We start from the raw sequence: 15,808 nt of genomic DNA on the forward strand, positions 1-15,808 counted from the left end.
TTCGGAGTCTACCACCCACAAAAGCCCGGAAGCATCCGCGTGGTGTTTGACTCCAGCGCAAAGTACTTCGGCACATCTCTAAATGGCGTTCTTCTGTCAGGCCCAGACCTCAACAATTCCCTCATTGGGGTGTTGATCCGCTTTCACAAGGAACAGGTAGCTGAAGCCATCAGCCTCCTACGGAGAACGCAGGCCTCTCTCAGCGAATCGAATCTGAGGCTTTACAAGTTCGCCTCAAACAGCGAAACCGTCCTCAAGGCCTTTGCACCAGAGGATAGAGCAGTTCCGAAAGACCTTGACCTTAGCGGTGAAGCTACACCAGTGCAACGCAGTTTGGGACTGTTGTGGGAGACCACGACAGACACTTTTACTTTCGCAGTCTCAGAGCACAAGAAACCCTTCACTCGCAGGGGAGTTCTGTCGACAGTGAACAGCGTGTTCGATCCTTTAGGCATGGTCGCACCCGTGACTATTGAAGGCAAGGGTCTCTTGAGGGAACTCAGTGTCAACGCCTGCGACTGAGATGCTCCTCTTCCAGAACAAAAGCTGAAGCAATGGGAAGCATGGCGTGAGTCACTGCACGACTTAAGCAATCTGTATATCCCACGTTCATACACAGCAACATCACTTCCCAATGCTGTACACACAGAGCTATGCGTTTTTTCCGACGCATCCACGAAGGCCATTGGAGCGGTGGCATATCTCAGGACCATTCAAGCTGAGGGACAAGTCGAAGTAGGATTCATCTTAGGAAAGACTAAGCTGGCCCCACAGTCCGAACCTACCATTCCACGGTTGGAATTGTGCGCCGCAGTATTAGCCGTGGAAGTCGCCGAACTCTTCCGAGATGAACTGGAGCTGAAATTTGATGCGATCAAGTTCTATTGTGACAGCAAGGTCGTGCTTGGATACATTCACAATCAAGTTTCAAGTTAGTATTTGACTTAAATATTTTACTATTAACAAGCTTTTGTCTCATTTTCATTTAAAATTAGGAATGGTATATATAATATTGAGCACCATATATATATATATACATATATATATAAATAATCAGTCATAAAATAATTAGCTTTATCATTTTAGGAGGAGGAGGTTGGATACAGTAACAAAAAATAAACTATTATACTAAAATATTTGAATGCACACACACCTACCGTTTGTCTTGTTACTCAAACATCAAGAGGCTGATAATCAGTGTAGTGGTCCTCGTACAGCAAGCTGCTGACCACACATCAAAGATCTTACAGAGAACTATACAATAATTCATATGTGGAATTTTTTTATTCATTATTATTATAATTCAGAGCTTCAGAGTTTCTTTGAAGCTGAAGTTCTGCTGCCGATTTAAAGTCTCGATGACGGTCTCCTCGTGTCCTTTAATTAAAACATAGTTAGTTTTAATGCACAATGATGGACAATAAACAAGCTGCACTCTGCGGTTACAGACAATACGTTAAAGTTACATTTAAACTAGGGCCGGGACTTTAGCGCGTTAATTACGATTAATTAATTACAATGTGAATTAAGATGAATTAATTACACAAAAAATAACACATTAAACATTTTTAACGCATTTTTACACTTATTTTTTGCACCGCGGAACGTTTCTCACTGGATGAGTTTCGGCGGACCGATTATACTGGAGCACCAACTAGCGTTCATGACTTCAGACAACAACAAACCACAGTGAACATGAACGAAGAAGCTAACGAGACCGTGTCGGTTGGCCCCGTGAATGGGGAATTTTATTATTAAAAACAAACGGATGGAAGCGTCGATAAGAGCATGGTTGTGTGCAAGCTATGCAACAAGGAATTTGCATCGAGCCTCAATTATCACCTCAACGCAAAACAATTAGCAGCTAGCGTGGACGTTAGCCCGACTCCGAGTACAAGGACCCACACCCAACCCACACTGCACCAGTAGACTGGTTTAAGGACCAGGGTAACTAAGACCACGTCTGAAAAAACCTGAATTTCTGAAAGTACTATATTTCTAAATATGCTATTGCTACACTGGAATTGGTTGAACAAAAATAAAAATCCATGTGAAAAAATGACTTCTCACTGTTCTCAGGTCAAATATTTGTATGTATAATATATGCGATTAATTTCGATTAATTAATTACAAAGCCTCTAATTAATTAGATTAATATTTTTAATCGAGTCCTAAAATCTTCGTAGAAACTAATAAACGGAAGGTCTTCTACATTCTCTGATAGAAGATTATGAAAATATAACGCATAATTCTCGCTAGAAATGCCATTGAAATGCATACAAATGATGATGCTTTCTTAAAATGTTGTTTTTCACAGATGATAGCCCGACAGTCTGCCATTTTCTTGTTTTAGCTGAGGGAAACTTGATAGTCACGTGACCTAGTTGCAAGGCAATGTAAATGAAAAGGCCAAAAAACTGTGAAAATTGTGACAATACTATGTTTTCCCTTGTGGACCAACGTGGCTATTATACATTTTGTGTCACGGTTTGGGTCTGCTTGTCTTATTTTGTAGCTTTCTTGTGTCTCGTGTCTCTGGGTGAGCTTCACTTCCTGTCCTGTGATTGCCTGATTGCTTCCACCTGTGTCCAATCACCTGCACCTCCCTTGTGCATTTAAGCCCTGTGTGCCTGTTGTCCCTTGTCGCGTCATTGTTTGATGTCTCTCGTCGTTGGTGCACGTTCTTTGGTTTTTGTTTGGAATAAAGAGCACTTGTTTTGGAAGATCCTGCGCTTGAGTCCTGCCTCCCTTCAACCTGCACCAGCCCGATATCCTGACATTTTGACTGGGTTGGTTTAATTCAACTTGCTTTCGTGCAACCAAGTCAGAGGTAAATTCATCCAGGATAACTTGAATATCCCAGCTTAATCCCTTATCCTGGTTTCATGCAACACCCCCCTGTTTGATTATCAACTTTTATGTATTTACGGTTACATTTATTTATTCCTGTATTTATACTTTATTACATGTTAAATAACATGTCATTTAGCTAACACTTTTATCCAAAGCGACTTACAATTAGTGCATTTCAACCATAGGGAGACAAACTCAAAGAACAAGAAACAAGACAAGAACAATTTTGTCCCTGACACCACCAATACATCTGTTTTCTTCATCACAGAAATGGTTGAACACAGCCTTATGCAGTATACTGGTCGCTGGTGATTATATATGCTTAGAGAAGGAAGCTTTGTTCAAATCTCACTCCAACACATAATTACCAGGTCACCCTGGAAAATGAGATCTCGATCTCAATGGGACTTTTACCTGGTTAAATAAAATAAAATTATGGTAAACAAAAGAGAGATTTCAAAATAGTCAATCATTTGTTTTAAAATCTGTCTGTTATAAAAAAAATATTTAACCAGCTGAAGAGCCTACACAATTTTTGGCAGCAGTTTAACATGCAAAGCATTGCTCCATCTACTTCATCATGTCACAGGTAACTGAGCGAGGAAACCACATGTCAGAAGTGGGATTCAAACTCACGCCTCTAGTGGATACTGCAACCTAAACACAGCGCCATTCTCAGCCGACTCCACCTGCAATTGGATCACTGACTTCCTGTCTGACAGGAAGCAGCACGCGTCTCTGCCTCTCGGTCCATCAGCACCGGTTCCTCCCAAGGCTGCATTCTTTCCCCCCTGCTCTTCTCCCTGTACACCAACCACTGCACCTCCAGTCACCAGTCCGTCAAGCTCCTGAAATTTGCGAATGACACCACCCTCATTGGACTGATCTCTGGTGGGGATGAGTCCGCCTACAGGTGGGAGTCTGACCGCCTGATGACATGGTGCAGCCAGAATAACCTGGAGCTCAACGCACTGAAGACAGTGGAGATTGTCGTGGACTTCAGGAAGAACGCAGCCCTACTTTCCCCCCTCACCTTGTGTGACTCCCCCATCATCACTGTGGACTCCTTCCATTTCCTGGGCTCCATCATCACCCAGGACTTCAAGTGGGAGCTGAACATCAGCGATTTACATGCCAACAATGTGGCCATCAATATGTGGGTGAGACGGGCAACAGCATCTCCACGCGGATGGCCCAACACAAATATAATATTACCAATAGGAGAAAGACCAGGACGCCACTAGTGGCTCATTTCCTTATTCATGGCTGGGAGTCTGTTAAAACCAATGTTATTTTATACGTTGGCCACCAGAGGGTACTCTAGGACTTTCTGTAGAAGAAGCCCATCTTAGTTTCTAAAGATGTGCCTCTTATAACAACCTACTCCCCATCCACCAGAATCCTTCCGGTCGGCGCCCCGAGACCTTCAAGCGCGGCCGCGGAGGGCCCGATGCAGGCCCGCGATACACGGGGGCTTCCCGGCCACCGATCCACCCGACTGAGTTCCCCGGGCGGACCAAGATCTTCGGGCCCCCCCCCTTCTCTGATCTGTCCCTGGTTCTGCCCTCCCCTTTTGGACCGTCTCGAATTCGGTACTTGAGGGGGGGGGTTCTGTCACGGTTTGGTTCTTCTTCCTGTTTTATTTTGTAGTTTCATGTCTCTTGTGTCCCTGGGTTAGCTTCACTTCCTGCCTTGTCCTGTGATTGCCTGATTGTTTCCACCTGTGTCCAATCACCTGCACCTCCCTAGTGTATTTAAGCCCTGTGTGCCTGTTGTCCCCTGCCGCGTCATAGTCTATGTTACTCGCGGTGGTTTTGTGCACGTCTGCCTGTTTGGATCTATTCAGGGCCGGCGCTAGCCATTTCGGTGCCCTAAGCACAAATGCTTGGTGGTGCCCCCCCCAACCAACCAACCACTACCACAGGAATAACAACCATTCAGAATGTCTTAGTTAGGTTCTCTTTATTCCCCAAATAACTTCTAAACATAAATAAATTATATAAAAGATAAAATTTTAAATACCAATACCACCACAATTACGAAAAACTGTTTTGGAACTGAACATTGTAAACGCAGAAAGTATTCAAGTATATAACCGTGTAAGTAATAATGTGTGCATTTCTTCAGTAAATAATATACATAAGTGCAAATAATCATACATAAGTACAAACTGCACAGTAGAATTTACTTTACCATCTCTATAAAAGAGACCATTCTGCTATCCGATAGAACTATATTACAAACATTTTCACTACCATCAGTTGTCAAAGGCCCTACAGAGGCACACGCCTACATTTCCTAACTGCAAAATCAGTTATCAGGTCATCCATCATATGACAGTTTCTGAGCCACGTCCCCATTGATGCTGATGACAGCCAGACCACTTAAACGTTCCCTAATCACATCACGTTCAGTCGAAGGGTTTTTCCAAAGTTAACCTTACCAAGAGCCGTTTACCACTCATCATTTCATTACGTTGTGAAAGTGTCACTTGTAGCTAGGCTACTTTTTCACTACACAATGAGATTGTTTGAACATAATTGTGCACTTGTGCAAAGCAAACTAGGCCAATAGGCTAACGTTACCTGACTATATCTCTGATGGCTAAAAGAAATAGCAGGGCCAATTTAAGCATAATCAGAAATACCATTGCTAGCTAGCTAGCAACCTAAGGAATGATTGCTAGTATTATTGCTAACGGTAACAGAAACGATAACAAAAACGGTAACGGCAACAGAAACTTCGGGCGGCCCGGGGACGAGTACCGGATACGGCCCACCGGCGATCCGTGCGGACATTATGAGCGCGAGTATATGTGGCCAGCCGGCCGCCCGGTGACCGCTAGCAACGGTCCTCACGAGAAAAAGTTTGGGGACCCCTGAAGACATTGTCTTACCTGAGAGCGATGCGCGAGCATCATCCCGCTGTCTCTTCTTTTTTCCGCCCCCCACTCTTGATGCCTTTTCGAAGATATTTGAGATTTGAGGCATAATCGAACAAACCACTGGGAGATGGGGGGAGAGGGGCTGTACAGGAGGTTCCCCTTTTTCTCGACTAATTCAGTCTAGGCCTATTACTTTTGTATTGCTTTTGCATATTAGCATGCTTTAGACATATTTTATTTGTTATTTATACTAGTAGCCTACTGTGATGATTTTTCACGTCCCAGATTTTTTGATGCCCCCCCCAGTATGGAAGTAAATCTGTGCCATCGGGGGTTGAAATAAAAAGGTGATTGAATTTCTAGCACTGAATATTTATGCATTGAAATGATGTACCTGAATGTTTTTCAACATTAAAACACCGCAAAAAAATTCAACCTAAAAAAAAAGAAATGGAGGTTACAATATTCAACCCAAAAAATTTCAACCTTGACACACCATGTCCAATAATAATAACGGGGCTTTAACTTTTCTTCATGCCATTCAAACATGCCCTGCGTTTTTCCTTTTGCTTCTTTCTTGGTTTTTATTTTTCCCTCATGCAAATAGGGGCGTGCCATAGCCATGTGTGGATTGGTTGAAGATCGTCTCCGTTCCGTGATTGGCTGCAGTGGGGGAATACCAGGAGATAAAAGAAGCCAAGATGGTGTCTGTTGAGAGAGCGGGGAAAGGAGCAGCAGCGTGCAGTCCTCGTCCTCATCTCCCAACCGGCAACCCTTTTTGTTCATTGTATATATCGTCTCTATCGAGGTTGTTTTCTCCTTTTTTTTGAAGTAGGTAAGGTTTTTGTCATTCTTTTCCTCTTTTGGTTTGGTAGGTCAGCATTTTATTTCTAGACAGGATCGTTTTCTTGTTTGTTATATTGGTTATAGGCCGGGGGGATACTGGGAAGGTACCCCGGCGAGTCAGTACCGCCTCATCAAGCCGGCTGCCATCCTGGACAGGCCCCGAGCCTGCAGAGACATTCTAAGAGTTAATCAGGAATGTGAGGAACAAAAGCAGCTGGAAGGAAGCAAACTGACAAACTACACTCGCCTTCTTGGTGGAATCCATCTTTAAGATGGTCCCGAAGGTGGAAGTGATCCTGGCCTTGTACTCCAGCCGCGCCAGGACGTCATAGCTGTAGACTGTCAGCAGCCAGATGGGGGATGGCAGAGAGGGCATCGGTGAAATCTGCCCCATCGCTGAGGACAAGGCCATGAATCGCTCGTGTAATGGCAAAAAATATATGTAACTCTTCTAAATGCTTCATTTGTATAACCCGTTTATTAATTGCAAGTGCTGAGATGGAAAGGCCAAGGTATAAGAGCTGAAGTGTTCCACACTGATAAATGTCCCCAGCGTCCTAGCTGTAGAGACGAAACAAAGTAGGTCCTATGTGTATAACCAGATTTGTTTTCAAGTGTTTGGAGGGCGAGTCCATGGTCAAAGAACTGATGTGTCTTACATAGATTAGATGTCCCCAGTATCCTGGCTGTAGAGACTCAACAAGGTGGTCACGGTTTCTGTTGACGCCACCGATGAACTTGGGTATAAGAACTGCCTCATTCTGTTAGGGGGCAAGGAGTTTCATGACAGTCTGCAGAGCACGTAGCTGTTGTGACCTTTCTTCCCTTGCAAGAAAATAAACTGAGAGACATATTTGACTCAGAGCCTTTGTTTCTTACTTTACGACTGTCTGTGCAAAATCTGGCTATCTATCACATTCAGACCAGACAACGGAGACGTGTGCAAAAAGGGCTGGCTAAGGCAGTGTTTCTCAACTGGTGGGCCGTTTGTCTAGAGCTGCCGAAGTCGGAACCGCAAGCCCTACTACTTCCAGAAAACCCTCAATATGTGTCAAAATAGTATCTGCAGATAACCCATGTTGATCGATTTGATCCGCTAATGCTAGCATGCTATCTCGGAGCCCACCGATGTCTTCCATTATGTCAACACTCTCACGTCCCTTAGCCCAGTAGTTCTCAACTTGTCTGGCTTCGGGACCCACCTTTACCCCTTAATGACAAGAGGCGACCCAATTCGATCGGGGGGGGGGGGTGCTTCCGCGTTCGCTAGCGGTGTCGACGGCACACGGCTCTGTCGTCTGTTCTGAATGTGATAGATAGCCACGCCCCCTGATTTGCATATAAGAACGTGAAATGAAATACTGTGTCATTATGCATTACGGTGCCATTATGCATTACCGTGTTTTTATTCATTTATTTATTATGAAATGCAGTGTCATTATGTATTACCGTGTTTTTATTCATTTATTTATTATGAAATGCAGTGTCATTATGCATTACCGTGTTTTTATTCATTTATTTATTATGAAATGCAGTGTCATTATGCATTACCGTGTATTTGTTCATTTATTTAATTTTGACTAAAACGGCATTCCATACTCCCGCAGGGTGTTGTACAGCTAATTGGCACTGTTGCCCAGAGTGCGGGATCTCAGCTGAATCACCACCCTTGTGTCACAAGACAGCCTGCCGAACACCAACATCGCGTAGAGCTGAGTCAGCACCTCCAACAGGAAATTCAACACAGACAAATGATGAAGACATGCCTTCTTACTTGTACTTGAGTACAGCTGGAAACTGGCAGCTGTAGGTGGGGGAGAGCTGCCTGATGATGCCCTGTGACCACCCCCCGACCTTCTTCTTACATGTCCAGGACCCACCGGATGGTCTTGTGCTGCACGAAGGCTGGGAGGAGGTTGCAAAGAAGGGGTTGAGGGATGCAGTAGGCTGGTTGTAGACCGGCCGGAATTGAGGGGGTACCCCCAGAGGTTGAGCTCGCTGATGAGCCGAGGCCTCCCAAAGGCTGTCCTTGGTAAACAGCACCCGACCGATCCACTGCTGCTGCTCCACAGTGAGAGCTGCCCTCCAGGACTGAGGCAACGGCACAAAACATACTATTTTAATATCTTTTAAAAATTCAGGGGGGGGCCTGGGGGGACAGACTGCCTCATCTCACTGACAGAAGATGGAGGGGGGGGAAGGAAGGCAGGACCGGGCAACTCCTCCTGTTCCTCCACGGCGACAGGTGCAGATGGCACCGAGGGGGTGGCTGCAGGCGAGGGAGCCGGTGTCTCTGCAGGCTGAACCACGACGACGGCTGAAAATGCTTGGAATGCATGACGCTGACATTAATTTAAATATTGCTGAAAGAATATAAAAAGAAATCGTTGGGAGAGAATGCTTTTCATCATTCAAATGAACTTGTACAGCGCTTTAATACTACATGACATCACTCACCCATTCATACACTAATGACAGGACTTCAATTCATTTTATTTTGTATAGCCCAAAATCGCAAATTACAAATTTGCCTCAGAGGGCTTTACAGTCTGTACACATGCAACATCCTCTGTCCCGAAACCCTCACATCGGCACAGGAAAAACTCCCCAAAATATGAAAAAACCCTTCAATGGGGAAAAAAGGGAAGAAACCTTAGGGAGAACGTCAGAGGAGGAATCCCTCTCCCGGGATGGACGTCATGTGTACAGAATCAACAATGCATTCAATTTCTCTAACAGATATGATACAAGTAATTGCAAGAAGCAGAACAGGTGTACGGTAGGACCACTGCAGGGACCACCACCATCCACTTCTGTGGGGAGGGAGAGCAGAAAGATGTTGGTTTATGATGACAGTAATATTAATCATATTTAAAGTAATGATGATGGCAGCAGCAGGTGTCAGCAGAGCCATGCCAGGAGTCAGAACCAGGGTCCGCACGAAACTATGATCCACGGAGTCCTGCTAGGCGAGAGAACAAAAAACTCCCGGAGAGAAGCTTAATTAGTGATGTACAATAATAAAACATGGATGATTGTGGAAGGTGAGAGTGAAAGGGGCTCGGTGTGTCCTAAGAAGTCCCACGGCAGTCTAAGCCTAGAGCAGCTTAACTAAGGGCTGGTCTAGGCTAACTATAAGCAATATCAAAGAGGAACGTTTTAAACTTTATCTTAAATGAACTGACCGAGTCTGCCCCCCGGACTGAAAGTGGAAGCTGTTTCCACAAAATAGGAGCTTGATAACTGAAGGCTCTGGCCCCCATCCTACTTTTTAAAACTCTAGGAACCACAAGTAGCCCAGCATCTACGGAGCGCAGATGCCTTGTAGGGCAATACGGTGTAACAAGCTCTTTAAGATAAGACGGTGCCTCACCAGCAAGTGCCTTGTAGGTGAGGAGAAGTACCTTAATTCTATTCTTGATTTAACAGGAAGCCAGTGCAGAGAAGTTAATACAGGAGTTATATGATCCCATTTCTTACTTCTTGTTAATACACGGGCTGCAGCATTCTGAATCAGCTGGAGAGGTTTAAGCGATTTACAAGAGCAGCCTGATAAAGAATTACAGTAATCCAGTCTAGAAGTAACAAATGCATGCACTAGTTTTTCTGCATCACTTTGAGACAGGAAATTCCTGATTTTTTATATATTACGTAGATGAAAAAAGGCAGTCCTTGAAGTCTTCTTTATATGAGAGTTGAAGGACATATCCTGGACAAGAGAACTCAAAGATTTCTGGCGGTGCTGTTGGATAGCAGAGCAATTCCATCCATAGAGACTGTATCACATGACAGCTGACTTCGAAGGCGCTCTGGGCCTATCATGATAACTTCTGTTTTTTCTGAGTTTAACATCAGGAAGTTGCAGGTCAAAGTTTTGATGTCTCCAAGACAATCCTGAAGTCTAACAAGTTGGTTGGTGTCTTCTGGCTTGATCGATAGATACAGTTGAGTATCGTCTGCATAACAATGGAAGTTTATGCGGTGTTTTCTGATGACGTCGCCCAAAGGAAGCATGTACAGGGTAAATAGAATTGGTCCAAGCACAGAACCTTGTGGGACTCCGTGACCAACATTGGTGGTCCTTGATGATTCACAAACACAAACTGGGATTGATCCGATAAATAAGATTTAAACCAGCTGAGTGCAGTTCCTTTGATGCCAATCAAGTGTTCCAGTCTCTGCAGCAGGATACGGTGATCGATGGTGTCAAATGCAGCACTGAGGTCCAGCAATACAAGAAAAGAGACAAGTCCTTGGTCCAATGCAAGTAGAAGATCATTTGTAATTTTCACCAGTGCCGTTTCTGTGCTATGATGCACTCGAAATTCTCGAACAAAGCATTGTTTTGTAGAAAGTCACATAATTGATTCGTGACAGATTTCTCAAGGATCTTAGCGAGGAAGGGAAGATTAGAGATGGGTCTGTAGTTAGCCAACACCTCTGGAGCTAGAGTAGGTTTCTTAAGAAGAGGTTTAATTACAGCTACCTTGAAGGACTGTGGTACATGTCCTGTCAACAAAGACAGATTCATAATATCCAGTAGGAATGTGCTAATTATCGGATCCAGGAGACAAGTGGAAGAGTTGGATTTCAAAATTGTGGAAGTCAGTTGATCAAGGTTGATGGAAGAGAAACCATTCAAGTAGGAATCAGGGCCCAAAGTTCCTACATCAGAGGACAGGTCGGCTCCGGTTGGGGGTAGTAGACCATCAATTTTCTCTGATAGTCAGAATCTTATTATTGAAGAAGTTCATAAAGTCGTTACTACTGAGGTCCACAGGAATACACGGCTCGACAGCGCTGTGACTGTCAGTCTGGCTACAGTGCTGAAGAGAAACCTGGAGTTGTTTTTATTTTTCTCGATTAATGATGAGTAATAAGATGCTCTTGCGTAACGGAGAGCCTTCTTATATGTTTTAACGCTGTCTTGCCAAGTTAGCCTAGATCCTTCTGATTTAGTGGTACGCCATAACCGCTCGGGATATGAGTATTAACATGACTTGGAGGAGTTGCTTGGTTTAAACTAAAGTACTCCCCATCCGATAGCCATGTTTCAGTAAGACAGAAAATATCAACATGGTTGTCGGATATTAGTTAATTTACTAAAACAGCTTTAGAACAGTGATCTAATATTCAAAAGTCCCCCTTTAATGTTAACTTATAGATATAAGAAATGGAAGCCGAATATAGGTTAATAACATTTATTACAAATAGGTCTAATCCGACCCCACATACACAGACACACTGCAGGCTCCGAGCGCCCCGAGTTACCCTGCAACACACCGCGGTCAAACCCGCTTAGCACGGCACAGCACACCTGTGTATAAGGCCAACCACGGCAAATCACGGCATACACTGCAAACACCCCCCCTTCAGTTCACACTATAGGTCAGGGTTTGCCCGGAGCACTGCAAGAGGTGTACCTTGGAATGTGGAGAAAGTGATCAGAAAACAAACAAACTAACAAACAAAAACTTTAAAGTGGTTAGTCCGCTCTTACATCTAAAACACGCAAAGAAAACAAAATACAATGGACCAGGAGCGGACTAACCGCTGAAAACAAAAAACAAAACTAACAAAAGGACAGCAGGTAGCGGGATAATAACTGAAACACAAAGATACACAATTACCAACAATGACCTTTTAATTCATACTTTAATTTAATTAAAAACCCAACATACCTGCTGCATCAAACTCACACCCATTCATTCCCTCTTTGCCCGGATCGGTGCCTCTCCTCCCGATCCTGTCATGCAAAACTCCATTAAAATCTACCACCCGTACATAAGAAAGAATAAACAAACATATTTACAAATCAAGAGAGAATGGAGCTGTCTCACCACTACTGGGGGCCCAACCATACCCTGGCCACCCAACAGGAAACTGGCACTTCATGGCAAAGTGCCACTTCCCCTTTTATAGGTGCACCGCCTTGACCCCACAGCGCCACCACATGGTGCCACCTGCTACATTAATTCTCCTAGTTTGTTGCACTGTTGTATGACATTTAACTTTGATTAAGTTATTAAATAACTCCTCGGTTATTTTCCTTTTAACTTAAATAACGGTTTCTGGGGCCGAAACAGTTTCTATAGAGTTAATTACGCTGAGTGACTGCTCGGAAGGTGTGTAAGACTGCGACTCTGCTTCCTGGTCTGAACTCTGGGTCAGGTTCTTAGAAATGAGTTGAGCTCCATCCAAAGTTGGATGGATGCCGTCCCTCCTAATTAGACCAGGCACTCCCCAAAACGTCTTCCAGTGATCAACGAAGCCCACATTATTCACTGGGCACCACCTCAACAAGACGTGATTAAGAGTCTTGCCCGAGGACACATTGATATGCAGGTTAGCCGAGCCTGGGATCAGACCGCCAACCCTCTGATTGGAGGACAGCCGCGCTCCCCACTCACCCACAGTCGCTCTAAGCTAAGAAAACAAAATAACTAAGTTATTAACTGATGGGCTTTATCAAACATTACAGTAAGAATTCCCTCCATGGGGGTTGAAATATTAGTAGTAGTAAAAGTCATTTTAGTAATACCAGAAATATTAGTAGAAATATTGTAGTACTATTTGAAAGAGCAATAAGTATTCAATGAAACAGCTTTATCCTAAGCTTCATGGTTAAATTACAGATAATCATTGCAGCTTTTATTTTGAAATGATAGTATTGGCTGAGTCGGTGGAGGAAGCAGGGGAAAACAAGGCTGACTGCTTGTGGCAGTCAGGTGCACGGGTTCACAAAATGGAGACTTGCTAGCCGGAAATTGCTTAGGAGCTGTATGCGTCTACCTATTGTAGATGTGAATGTGAGTGTGTGTAGGTCAAAGGATGTCAGGTTTTATTTGAGGCCAAATGGATGTATTGTTTGTAATTTTTTGACCCACTGTCCCTCTCTGTACATCCTCTGACCACCAGGACCCCGACTCCACTACCATGATTTGGAGATTCTTGGCCCCGTGGAGATGGAAGTTTTGGTACAGGTAAGTAGCTTTTTGAGTCTTGCTAACAGACTGTTTTGGTTTGCCCAATATATAGTCTGCTGCAGGTCCTACATTCAATACAGTATACTAGGTTGGTGGAGTCAGGCCTGGTCACATGCCAGATGGGGGCAATCGAGTGAGTATATACATTAATAAAATATTTCATAGTGATGAAATATGAAATATTTGTTATTGGTATTATGTAATTTGCCTATAGAAGCATTCACCAGAATATCTTGAAGGTTTTTATTCCTTCTGATCGCTATGATTTTAAAGCCAGAAAGCGATGGAACTTGGTCCTGTAACTGTCTGAAGTTATGTCTAATTCTGATGTTAAGGGCCGGAGGGAGGTGATGATTATCAGTCTCCGATCCCACCCCAGGATGATAGTTATCCCTGATGTCAGTCTTAATTTCCCGGAGCAATGAGCTACTGTAGCCCCGGCGACTAAGGGCCGAGAAGAGGGTCCTCGTTGCCACTTCCACATCCTCTGCACAAATCCTACGGTAACGGATCAACTGTGATTTAACTATACCGCAGTAAGTGTGTCGAGAGTGGAAGCTGGTTTTATGGAGGAGTGCGTGCGTGTCAGTAGGTTTAAAATACACTCTGGTTCCCCCTGATTGGGAATTAAAAAAATTTCAGTATCTAAAAACTCTATCCTCTCAGGCTGTAGATTGAGTTTCACCCGGATGGAAGAATGATGGTGATTAACTCTGCTTGGGACTGAGTCCAAATACCAAAAAATTTCATCCAGGTAGCGTACATAAAAGATGGATAGTTTGGTGCATTTGGAAAGGTTTGTTTGTTCCCAGTCTGCCATATAAATGTTGGCGTAGGCTGGGGCAAATTTCTTTCCCATCGCAGTACCGTGTATCTGAAGATAAAATTGGTCGTTGAACTCAATGGTTATTCCTCAGGCCAAGTTTCAGAAGGGCCTCATCTGGTCTGGCGGGGTCAGGGTGATGCTGGAACACTCCGTGGACTGCTTTTAGCCCCAAGCGGGTTTCTATATTTGTGTACAATGAGTCCACGTCCAAGGAAAAAAGCATGCCCCCATGAGGCACCGAAACCTGTTTGAGTTGGTGCACAAAGTCATACGTGTCTTTAATATAACTCATGTTTTTGAGACCGGTGGTTCAAATAGAAATCAATGACCTCGGCAATTCTGTATGACTCACTCCCACAATCCGAGACAATGGGTCTCCCGGGCGGAATCTGATGTGCGACCGACCACGTGCCAAGATCATTATGGATTTTAGGGAGTAAATAAAATTTACGTGATGTGGTCTATGGGGTTGTGGTAGTGGGGGCCACAGGGCTCCCCGGAGATGGGTGGGGGTTGTTATCTCGGGGTGTCTGAGGCCTCTCACGGGGACCAGAGGGTCCCATCCGTCCCTCCTTCTAATTTGTGTCCACTGATGTTATACGAGGGCCCTCCACTGGGAAAGGGTGGAAATAGGAGTCAGTGAAGCGTCGTTTATAACGGTTCTTGCCATAGACTAATGCCTTCTTCCATGCCCCACTCATCAAAAGGTGGGAGGTTCACCAGAGTGTGTGCAATAACTGAATTAGTGGTCTTTGAGGATGTTAAAGGTGTTCTTCATCCACTCTGGTTGTAGTCAATGTATTAGGAGAGGATGGTTTGATAAAGGAGGTGAGTTTAAGGACCTGTTTCCGCATTCCCATTGGGAATTGATCAGTGAGGTGCGTATGGTTGATGACCTCTGCATGATGAATGGCCTGTAACAGTTTAAAATATTGTTTTTTCAATCGGCCTGTCTGATGTGCTTTCACTGACTGGATCTCAAGAGTTCTGCAAGGTCACTCCCTCCACTCCTCCCCTTTCTAGCCACTGTGGACCACGTGTCCATAGCTAAATATTAAATTACACTAGGAATATAGTGAAGGAAACACTCTTGGATATCAAAAGAAAAACCTACTACTAATTTCTTGTTATTCACCCCAAAGGGTGAATAAATACATTTTGGAATCAAAATGAAGGTTAAGTACAGCTACAAAATTCGTCTGTTATTGTCAAATTATTCATCCTTATTGCATTTAAGATCCCATAGGTGCCCAACAGACCCCTCCACAAGACGGTGGTCCGGAGCCAACCCCCTGAGGGTCAAACGCTCCAGATGGCACTAGTGCAATAGATGCACTGTGCAAAAGGTCACCGCAAACGTGTGAGTATTTTGGAACCCTCCCTATTGGGAGGCACTCAAGAAACTTGTTTAAA

Source organism: Pungitius pungitius, chromosome 5 (genome assembly GCF_949316345.1).
Source record: "Pungitius pungitius chromosome 5, fPunPun2.1, whole genome shotgun sequence".
NCBI lineage: Eukaryota > Metazoa > Chordata > Actinopteri > Perciformes > Gasterosteidae > Pungitius > Pungitius pungitius.